We start from the raw sequence: 7500 nt of genomic DNA on the forward strand, positions 1-7500 counted from the left end.
TAGAGGAGAAGTAGAGGGGAGGTAGAGAAGAGGTAGAGAAGAGGTAGAGGAGAGATAGAGAGGAGGTAGAGAAGAGGCAGAGAGGAGGTAGAGAAGATGTAGAGGTAGAGGAGAGGTAGAGAGGAGGTAGAGGAGAGGTATAGGAGAGGTAGAGAAGATGTAGAGGAGAGGTATAGGAGAGGTAGAGGGGAGGTAGAGAGGAGGTAGAGAAGAGGTAGAGGAGAGATAGAGGAGAGGTAGAGAGGAGGTAGAGAGGAGGTAGAGAGGAGGTAGAGAAGAGGTAGAGAGGAGGTAGAGAGGAGGTAGAGGAGAGGTAGAGGGGAGGTAGAGAGGAGGTAGAGGAGAGGTAGAGGAGAGGTAGAGAAGAGGTAGAGGAGAGGTGTAGAGGAGAGGTAGAGGAGAGGTAGAGGAGAGGTAGAGGGGAGGTAGAGAAGAGGTACAGGAGAGGTAGAGAAGAGGTAGAAGAGAGGTAGAGAAGAGGTAGAGAAGAGGTAGAGGAGAGGTAGAGAGGAGGTAGAGAAGAGGTAGAGGAGAGGTAGAGGAGGTAGAGGGAGGTAGAGAAGAGGTAGAGAAGAGGTAGAGAAGAGGTAGAAGAGAGGAGGTGGAGAAGAGGTAGAGGGGAGGTAGAGAGGAGGTAGAGGGGAGGTAGAGAAGAGGTAGAGGAATGTTGGAGAAGAGGTGGAGAAGAGGTAGAGAAGAGGTAGAGGAGAGGTAGAGAGGAGGTAGAGGAGAGGTAGAGGGGAGGTAGAGAGGAGGTAGAGGAGAGGTAGAGAAGAGGTAGAGGAGAGGTGTAGAGGAGAGGTAGAGGAGAGGTAGAGAGGAGGTAGAGGGGAGGTAGAGAGGAGGTAGAGAAGAGGTAGAGGAATGTTGGAGAAGAGGTGGAGAAGTGGTAGAGAAGAGGTAGAGAAGAGGTAGAGAAGAGGTAGAGGAGAGGTAGAGGGGAGGTAGAGAGGAGGTAGAGGAGAGGTATCGGGCGGAGGTAGAGATTAGGTAGAGGAGAGGTAGAGGAGAGTTAGAAAGGTGGTGGAGAAGAGGTAGAGAAGAGGTAGAGAGGAGGTAGAGGAGAGGTAGAGAGGAGGTGGATAAGAGATAGAGGGGAGGTAGAGAGGAGGTAGAGGAGAGGTATAGGAGAGGTAGAAAAGAGGTAGAAAATAGGTAGAGGAGTGGTAGAGAGGACGTAGAGGAGAGGTATAGGAGAGGTAGAGAAGATGTAGAGGAGAGGTAGAGGAGAGGTAGAGAAGATGTAGAGGAGAGGTATAGGGCGGAGGTAGAGATTAGGTAGAGGAGAGGTAGAGGGGAGGTAGAGGGGAGGTAGAGAGGAGGTAGAGGAGAGGTAGAGAAGATGTATAGGAGAGGTCGAGGGGAGGTAGAGAGGAGGTCGAGAAGAGGTAGAGAGGAGGTAGAGGTGAGTTAGAGGAGAGGTAAAGGCGAGGTAGAGGAGAGGTAGAAGGGAGGTAGGGAGGAGGTAGAGGAAAGGTAGAGGAGAGGTAGAAAATAGGTAGAAAAGAGGTATAGGAGAGGTAGAGAATATGTAGAGGTGAGGTATAGGGCGGGGGTAGAGATTAGGTAGAGGAGAGGTAGAGGGGAGGTAGAGGGGAAGTAGAGAGGAGGTAGAGGAGAGGTGGAGAAGAGGTAGAGGAGAGGTTGAGGGGAGGTAGAGAGGAGGTAGAGAAGAGGTAGAGAGGAGGTAGAGGTGAGTTAGAGGTGTGTTAGAGGCGAGGTAGAGGCGAGGTAGAGGAGAGGTAGAGGGGAGGTAGGGAGGAGGTAGAGGAAAGGTAGAGGAGAGGTAGAGGGGAGGTAGAGGAGAGGAGAGGTAGAGAAGAGGGAGAGTAGAGATAGAGGAGAGGTAGAGAGGAGGTAGAGAAGAGTTAGAGAGGAGGTAGAGGAGAGGTAGAGAAGATGTGGAGAAGAGGTAGAGAGGAGGTAGAAGAGAGGTAGAGGAGAGGTAGAGAAGAGGTAGAGGAGAGGTAGAGGGAGGTAGAGGAGAGGTAGAGGAGAGGTAGAGAAGAGGTAGAGGGGAGGTAGAGAGGAGGTAGAGGAGAGGTAGAGGGGAGGTAGGGAGGAGGTAGAGGAAAGGTAGAGGAGAGGTAGAGGGGAGGTAGAGGAGAGGAGAGGTAGAGAGAGAGGTAGCGGAGAGGTCGATGGGAGGTAGAGAGGAGGTAGAGGAGAGGTAGAGGCGAGGTAGAGGAGAGGTAGAGGGGAGGTAGGGAGGAGGTAGAGGCGAGGTAGAGGAGAGGTAGAGGAGAGGTAGAGAGGAGGTAGAGGAGAGGTATAGGAGAGGTAGAGAAGATGTGGAGAAGAGGTAGAGGAGAGGTAGAGAGGAGGGAGAGGAGAGGTATAGGAGGAGGTAGAGGAGAGGTAGAGGGGAGGTAGGGAGGAGGTAGAGGAAAGGTAGAGTAGAGGTAGAGAGGAGAGGTAGGGAGGAGGTATAGGAGAGGTAGAGAAGATGTAGAGGAGAGGTATACGAAAGGTAGAGGGAGGTAGAGAGGGAGGTAGAGAGAAGAGCTAGAGGAGAGGTAGAGGAGAGGTATAGGAGAGGTAGAGAAGAGGTAGAGGAGAGGTAGAGGGGAGGTAGAGAAGAGCTAGAGGAGAGATAGAGGAGAGGTAGAGAGGAGGTAGAGGGGAGGTAGAGGAGAGGTAGAGAAGAGGTAGGGGAGAGGTATCGGGCGGAGGTAGAGATTAGGTAGAGGATAGGTAGAGGGGAGGTAGAGAGGAGGTAGAGGAGAGGTATAGGAGAGGTAGAAAAGAGGTAGAGAAGAGGTAGAGGAGAGATAGAGAGGAGGTAGAGAAGAGGCAGAGAGGAGGTAGAGAAGATGTAGAGGTAGAGGAGAGATAGAGGGGAGGTAGAGGAGAGGTAGAGAAGATGGAGAGGTATAGGAGAGGTAGAGGGGAGGTAGAGAGGAGGTAGAGAAGAGGTAGAGGAGAGATAGAGGAGAGGTAGAGAGGAGGTAGAGAAGAGGTAGAGAGGAGGTAGAGAAGAGGTAGAGGTGAGTTAGAGGGGAGGTAGAGAGGAGGTATAGAAGAGGTAGAGGAGAGGTAGAGAGGAGGTAGAGGAGAGGTAGAGGGGAGGTAGAGGGGAGGTAGAAGAGAGGTAGAGGAGAGGTAGAGAAGAGGTAGAGGAGAGGTGTAGAGGAGAGGTAGAGGAGAGGTAGAGGGGAGGTAGAGGGGAGGTAGAGGAGAGGTATCGGGCGGAGGTAGATATTAGGTAGAGGAGAGGTAGAGGGGAGGTAGAGAGGAGGTAGAGGAGAGTTAGAAAGGCGGTGGAGAAGAGGTAGAGAGGAGGTAGAGGAGAGGTAGAGAGGAGGTGGAGAAGAGATAGAGGGGAGGTAGAGAGGAGGTAGAGGAGAGGTATACGAGAGGTAGAGGGGAGGTAGAGGGGAGGTAGAGAAGAGGTAGAGGAGAAATAGAGGAGCGGTAGAGAGGAGGTAGAGAAGACGTAGAGAGGAGGTAGAGAAGAGGTAGAGAGGAGGTAGAGGAGAGGTAGAGGGGAGGTAGAGGAGAGGTAGAGAAGATGTAGAGGAGAGGTAGATGAGAGGTAGAGGAGAGGTAGAGAAGAGGTAGAGGGGAGGTAGAGAGGAGGTAGAGCAGAGGTAGAGGGGAGGTAGAGGAGAGGTAGAGGGGAGGTAGAGGAGAGGTAGAGAAGATGTAGAGGAGAGGTAGATGAGAGGTAGAGGAGAGGTAGAGAAGAGGTAGAGGGGAGGTAGAGAGGAGGTAGAGCAGAGGTAGAGGTGAGGTAGAGGAGAGGTAGAGGGGAGGTAGGGAGGAGGTAGAGGAAAGGTAGAGTAGAGGTAGAGGAGAGGTAGAGAGGAGGTAGAGGAGAGGTATAGGAGAGGTAGAGAAGATGTAGAGGAGAGGTATACGAGAGGTAGAGGGGAGGTAGAGGGGATGTAGAGAAGAGGTAGAGGAGAGATAGAGGAGCGGTAGAGAGGAGGTAGAGAAGACGTAGAGAGGAGGTAGAGAAGAGGTAGAGGAGAGGTAGAGAGGAGGTAGAGGAGAGGTAGAGGGGAGGTAGAGGAGAGGTAGAGAAGAGTTAGGGGAGAGGTATCGGGCGGAGGTAGAGATTAGGTAGAGGATAGGTAGAGGGGAGGTAGATAGGAGGTAGAGGAGAGGTATAGGAGAGGTAGAAAAGTGGTAGAAAGGAGGTAGAGGAGAGGTAGAGAGGAGGTAGAGGAGAAGTAGAGGGGAGGTAGAGAGGAGGTAGAGAAGAGGTAGAGGAGAGATAGAGGAGAGATAGAGAGGAGGTAGAGAAGAGGCAGAGAGGAGGTAGAGGAGAGGTATCGAGCAGAGGTAGAGATTAGGTAGAGGATAGGTAGAGAGGAGGTAGAGAAGAGGTAGAGGAGAGGTAGAGGAGAGGTAGAGGGGAGGTAGAGGAGAGGTAGAGTAGAGGTAGAGGATAGGTAGAGGGGAGGTAGAGAGGAGGTAGAGGAGAGGTAGAGGAGAGGTAGAGGGGAGGTAGAGAAGAGGTAGAGGGGAGGTAGAGAAGAGTTGGAGAAGAGGTAGAGGAGAGGTAGAGGGGAGGTAGAGAAGAGGTAGAGGAGAGGTAGAGAAGATGTGGAGAAGAGGTAGAGGAGAGGTAGAGGGGAGGTAGAGAGGAGGTAGAGAAGAGGTAGAGGAGAGTTAGAGGGGAGGTAGAGAGGAGGTAGAGAAGAGGTAGAGGAGAGGTAGAGGAGAGGTAGAGGGGAGGTAGAGGAGAGGTAGAGAAGAGGTAGAGAGGAGGTAGAGAAGTGGTAGAGGTGAGTTAGAGGGGAGGTAGAGAGGAGGTAGGGAAGAGGTAGAGGAGAGGTAGAGGAGAGGTAGAGGGGAGGTAGAGAGGAGGTAGAGAAGAGGTAGAGGGGAGGTAGAGAGGAGGTAGAGGAAAGGTAGAGGAAAGGTAGAGAAGAGGTAGAGGAGAGGTAGAGGAGAGGTAGAGGAGAGGTAGAGGAGAGGTAGAGGCCAGGTAGAGGAGAGGTAGAGGGGAGGTAGGGAGGAGGTAGAGGAAAGGTAGAGGGGAGGTAGAGGGGAGGTAGAGGAAAGGTAGAGGAGAGGTAGAGGTGAGGTAGAGAAGAGGTAGAGGAGAGGTAGAGGAGAGGTAGAGGAGAGGTAGAGGCGAGGTAGAGGGAGGTAGAGGGGAGGTAGAGGAAAGGTAGAGGAGAGGTAGAGGGGAGGTAGAGGAGAGGTAGAGGAGAGGTAGAGGAGAGGTAGAGGCCAGGTAGAGGAGAGGTAGAGGGGAGGTAGAGGAGAGGTAGAGGAGAGGTAGAGGAGAGGTAGAGGGGAGGTAGGGAGGAGGTAGAGGAAAGGTAGAGCAGAGGTAGAGAGGAGGTAGAGAGGAGGTAGAGGAGAGGTAGAGAAGAGGTAGAGGAGAGGTATCGGGCGGAGGTAGAGATTAGGTAGAGGATAGGTAGAGAGGAGGTAGAGAAGAGGTAGAGGAGAGGTAGAGGGGAGGTAGAGTATAGGTAGAGGATAGGTAGAGGGGAGGTAGAGGAGAGGTAGAGGGGAGGTAGGGAGGAGGTAGAGGAAAGGTAGAGGAGAGGTAGAGGGGAGGTAGAGAAGAGGTAGAGGAGAGGTAGAGGAGAGGTAGAGAGGAGGTAAAGGAGAGGTAGAGGAGAGGTAGAGGCCAGGTAGAGGAGAGGTAGAGGAGAGGTAGAGGGGAGGTAGAGGAGAGGTAGAGGAGAGGTAGAGGCCAGGTAGAGGAGAGGTAGAGGAGAGGTAGCGAGGAGGTATAGGAGAGGTATAGGAGAGGTAGAGGAGAGGTAGAGGAGAGCTAGAGGAATAAGAGAGGATAGGTAGAGAGGAGGTAGAGAAGAGATAGAGGAGAGGTAGAGAAGCTCATCTGTTCAGTCTTACTGTAATGAAATGTCTTGCGGTTCAAGCCCTTGTTGATTATTGTCACACATGACCCTAACACCTGCTCAACGTGTGTGTGTGTGCGTGCGTGTGTGCGTGCGTGTGTTCAAACAGACAGTTCTTTCATTCATCTTGTGGCCATCCTCCACTGTTACCAATTAACCCTGCCTCCAGCACCCTGTCAGTGACATCATCACAGAGCCCAACCTCCATTAGTATCTCACCGAATATGTTTTACTACAGTTATTCCCAAATGTAATTATTATTATATATATATAATTTTGTGTGTGTGTGTGTGTCGTCAGTGCTGAAGCTACTGAAGATGGCAGTGGGGATGAGAGCGTTGCTGGACACGGTCATGCAGGCCCTGCCTCAGGTAAAGTACAGTAGAAGTACTAGGTAGTAGGTGTACTAGGAAGTAGAAGTACCAGGTAGTGGAATAACTAGGCAGTAGGTAGTAGAAGTACTAGGCAGTAGAAGTACTGGGCAGTAGAAGTACTAGGTAGTAGAAGTACTAGGTAGTAGAAATACTAGGCAGTAGAAGTACTAGGTAGTAGAAGTACTAGGCAGTAGAAATACTAGGCAGTAGAAGTACTAGGTAGTAGAAGTACTAGGTAGTAGAAATACTAGGCAGTAGAAGTACTTGGTAGTAGAAGTACGAGGCAGTAGAAATACTAGGCAGTAGAAGTACTAGGCAGTAGATGTACTAGGTAGTAGAAGTACTAGACAAAAGTACTACAATCAGATGACTATGCATGTTCTTCCTCTCTAAGACAGCCACATTTAGCTTTTCCAATTGGTTTACAGTTGAATCAGCCATTTTAATTACGCCCATCAGATTCAATTACTCATCTTCTTCACCTTCTACTCTAATATTCATCGCTCTCCATGTTTCTTCCACATGGGTAATCCTGGGGTATTTCCTTCAGACAGGAATCTCTTTACCATAGCAACTAATTTATAGGATATTCCAGAATCTTCAACCTGGTCTCAGAGCATTTCATATTATTCTGTATGTAAAGAGACAGATAGAGGGAGAGAGACCGAGAGGGAGAGAGACACAGAGAGGGAGAGAGACACAGAGAGGGAGAGAGACACAGAGAGGAGAGAGACACAGAGAGAGGGAGACACAGAGAGGGAGAGACACAGAGAAGGAGAGAGACAGTGAGGGAGAGACACAGAGAGAGAGACACACGGAGAGGGAGAGAGACAGAGAGGGAGAGACACAGAGAGGGAGAGACACACAGAGAGGGAGAGAGACCGAGAGGGAGAGAGACACAGAGAGGGAGAGAGACCGAGAGGGAGAGACACACAGAGAGGGAGAGAGACCGAGAGGGAGAGAGACACAGAGAGGGAGAGAGACACAGAGAGGGAGAGAGACTGAGAGGGAGAGCGACACAGAGAGGGAGAGAGACACAGAGAGGGAGAGAGACACAGAGAGGGAGAGAGACACAGAGAGGGAGAGACACAGAGAAGGAGAGAGACAGTGAGGGAGAGACACAGAGAGAGAGACACACGGAGAGGGAGAGAGACAGAGAGGGAGAGACACAGAGAGGGAGAGACACACAGAGAGGGAGAGAGACCGAGAGGGAGAGCGACACAGAGAGGGAGAGAGACACAGAGAGGGAGAGAGACACAGAGAGGGAGAGAGACACAGAGAGGGAGAGAGACACAGAG

General features: G+C 51.5%; 1 pseudogene; it reads left to right on the top strand.

Moving 5' to 3' along the window:
* LOC118375223 (voltage-dependent T-type calcium channel subunit alpha-1G-like) overlaps positions 1-7500 on the top strand; it is a 346606-nt pseudogene that overhangs the window by 316050 nt on the left and 23056 nt on the right.

Source organism: Oncorhynchus keta, chromosome 3, assembly GCF_023373465.1.
Source record: "Oncorhynchus keta strain PuntledgeMale-10-30-2019 chromosome 3, Oket_V2, whole genome shotgun sequence".
NCBI lineage: Eukaryota > Metazoa > Chordata > Actinopteri > Salmoniformes > Salmonidae > Oncorhynchus > Oncorhynchus keta.